The 3492-nt window shown below is 29.2% G+C and overlaps 1 non-coding gene across 1 annotated transcript; it reads right to left on the minus strand.

Moving 5' to 3' along the window:
• Positions 1-262: 262 nt before the first annotated feature.
• TRNAM-CAU (transfer RNA methionine (anticodon CAU)) lies at positions 263-334 on the minus strand. Its single transcript has one exon. It is a non-coding gene; the product is annotated as a tRNA-Met (tRNA).
• Between the last annotated feature and the right edge of the window lie 3158 nt (positions 335-3492).

A 3492-nucleotide genomic window follows, 5' to 3' on the forward strand; every position in this document is an offset into this window, starting at 1 on the left:
TCTAATATAGTTAGCAATTTTGTTAAAGTGACTGTTCTCGTTTGTCTTCATTACATAGTTAGATGGTTTGCAAATACTCTTACTTTAGAATTTTTGTGAGATATATTGGGTTATAGTTAGCTTAATCAATAAAATCCCTTATTCTTGAATAAGGGACTTGGGTTTAAATATCACCTACAACAAAAGCCAATCAATTACTCTCAAAGAGTGAAAAAAAAGGAGCATAATTATAAGAGATGAAAGGCTGAAAGCTTGTCTCATATATCAGAGCCAGGTTTCGATCCTGGGACCTGTGGGTTATGGGCCCACCACGCTTCCGCTGCGCCACTCTGATTTGTTGTCAAGTCTTTTAGCTTTTAAGTTGTATTATATATATTATTATAGGCTAGGCCTATCAAAAGGAATCTAACCCACCAATTAAATTACACGTTTTTTTTTTTTTTTTGAAGCATTTCTTTTTTTAAGAAATTTTTTAAGCATTTCTGCTTCATATAAAATCCAATACTTTTATCAAATGGCGTGCAATTTTTTCTTTTCCAATTTGAAGTGAGTTTAGAAGAATAAAAATTATATATATATATATATATATGTATGTATGTATGTATAATATTTTGTTTTTGTTTTTTGTTTGTGCCTAAGTTAAATACACTTTTAAACTTATTGTAATTTTTTATAATTAAATTTACACTCAAAGTTAATGATAAGTTTTATAAGAGATTCTACTCACCTCCCCTCTCCCCTCCCAAAAATAAAAATAAAAATTAAAGCAACCTAAATCCCGGCAATCTTAGATGTGGAAAACAGGTTAGGTTGGGTTTGGGTCAGATCAATCGAGTTCAGGTTAGAAACAGGTTGGGTCAATTGGGTTACGGTTTAGGTCGGCCCCTATTTTTTCGCATAAAAAATTTTAATTAAAAAAAATGTATTTTCCACTTGGTAAGTCATGCAACAAATTACATGATGTGACAATACAAATATTTAACAATAATTGATCCCACAATAGGTCAATATACAATTCTCGAAAGTTTCATTTTAAGTACCGTGATTGGTTCCATGACAAGTGGATACATAGTCATTAAAGATTACACAAAGTATAATTTAGAATAACAATATCATGGACTAAGTACAAATATAAGCGTGCACAGCAATTTGTACAAAACATTGAGCCCATTAACAAATTATACATGTGCATTTAAACAAACTAATAGCATTATCATTGTTTAAGAAAACAAAGGCATAGATTGATCATTCATGTGACTGTGTTTAGATGAAACACATACAAGTGACCATTGAAAGTCATATTGTTAAAAGAACACTACTTCTGTTTAATTATTTTGACTTTTCAAAATGAATGTAAAAATTGGTTCATCTTATTTCTAATGAAAAAAAAAGGTATATTTATCATTATAAAGTCACACTTCTGTTACATATGAACATGAAAAATTCAACAATTTATTATTCTATTTAGATGAATAGAAAAGCCTTTTCCTTTTCTTTTTTTTAATATTTAAATTATTACGTGCACATCTCACTAAGTTAGATAAATGCATGCCCATATTTTGTTATAATCATATCATGTGTGATCTACAGCATGCCATTATTTTATTTGGGGCACATTTGATTAACTACAATTGTGATTGCATGACATGAGAATATGCATAATTATTACAAGGATTAAAGGAAGATGGGATGAAGTAACTATTGCTATTCATTTGTTTGGTGACAATATTGGAATTGAATTCTGAAAATGGTGGAATGAAATTATTTTTAAATCAAAAATTCTAAAATACACTTATTTATAAAATTTTATAAATAAGTGTATTTATATATATATTTTTTTGATACTCTATATTAACAGATTTAGAATAACAAACTAGCATATATATTGAACAATTTTATAATTAATATTATTATTTTCTCAAAATTATATATAAATGAAATAAAATACAATAAAGAGAAAGAAGGTTCTTAAAAAAAATATTTAGAAAGAATCGTCAAAGCTCTCTCTCTCTCTGTGTGATAGGAAGCTCATTTGTTATACTACCTTGGCAATTGGCATCTATATGTAATCTTATTATACTCACTTTTATTTTGGGTTAAAAATTCGAGGTCAGATTGGGTCCAATTTTGCCATATTTTCCCCACTTTTTTCATGTCTAGTGGTTCTGGTGGCTATAATTTTTTTATTTTTTTTTATTTTTTAAGAATCTGGTGGCTATAAAATTCAATGGTTACAAATTAGTACTGGATACTGGAAACCGGATAGACTTAAAAAGATATATTCACATTATTTTAAATTATCTAAACAAATTATGTTTGAAACGAGCAAGTTACACTTACCTCCTATCATGTTTTCATCATTACAATGTCAAAATTCCATATTCATCACATTTGTTCCTCGTGAACATCTCGCATTTACTTATTTACTTACATGTTTGATTAAGAATATTGATGACGCTGTAATTTATGGATTTCCAACCACGATATTGTTGTGTAAAATTTTGCTCTTGTTGTCTTTCTGCTGAATTAATAAGAATTTGTTACTACAACATAAAATTATACCATGCTCTGCAGTCTGCACAAGTAATATATGACCAACCTTGGAGTACAGCAATTTTCTTGTTCAATTTAATGCATACTTTGCATCTGCATAAACCTTACACGCTTTTCTTTTTTTCTTTTTCTTTTTTTTGGCCAAAACAGCTGTTTCAATGATACCTACGTGCGCTGGAATAGGTCAAAATTTACATTTTGGAAAACAGCACCAAATTTAAAATTTGGTACTTGCAAATGGACCAATAAGTGCATTGGGATCCTTTTAGTAAAATTTTGGGGACATATAAGGGGTCTTAGGCGTAGGCCTCCGGTCTTGATTATCCATAGGTACAGGTATAAATTAAATTGAATAATGGTAAGAGCAATTATCATAGAACAGAGATATAGTCAAGCAAAAATTGCACAACAGGAGAAGAGACATTCTTAGAATCCAAAGGGCAACCTATCTTATTTGTTTTGGCAAAGACAAAAAGTGTGATAAATCCTAAATGGTACATACTTTTTTTTTTTGCATGTACTAGACCTATCTCATCTTAACTGTAAACATAGATATTATCTTATTTAAGATATATTTTATAATAATAAATAAACGGTTAAGATTACATAAATATTGTATATATAAAAAAGAGTGTGTGCCGTAAAATGACGCAAATGATATTACATGCTCAAGCAATTGAGGCATTAACATATGGCAAGTGGGTTGTTTTTAATGTGAATGTGGAGTGACCATATTATGATTCTAGACATAAATGGTTTTAATGTTGTTACCTTATATTTGTAGATTACAATTGAATTTCAGATATGCATGAAATGGTAAACATCCAAAGATACATCATTTGGCCCTTTATATATACAAATGCACCTATTTCAAAGGTTGCACAAAAAACTTTTGCTTTGATAGAATTGGAGATAAACACTGGTCGGTCAGTGATGTAC

Source organism: Quercus robur, chromosome 12 (genome assembly GCF_932294415.1).
Source record: "Quercus robur chromosome 12, dhQueRobu3.1, whole genome shotgun sequence".
Classification (NCBI taxonomy): domain Eukaryota; kingdom Viridiplantae; phylum Streptophyta; class Magnoliopsida; order Fagales; family Fagaceae; genus Quercus; species Quercus robur.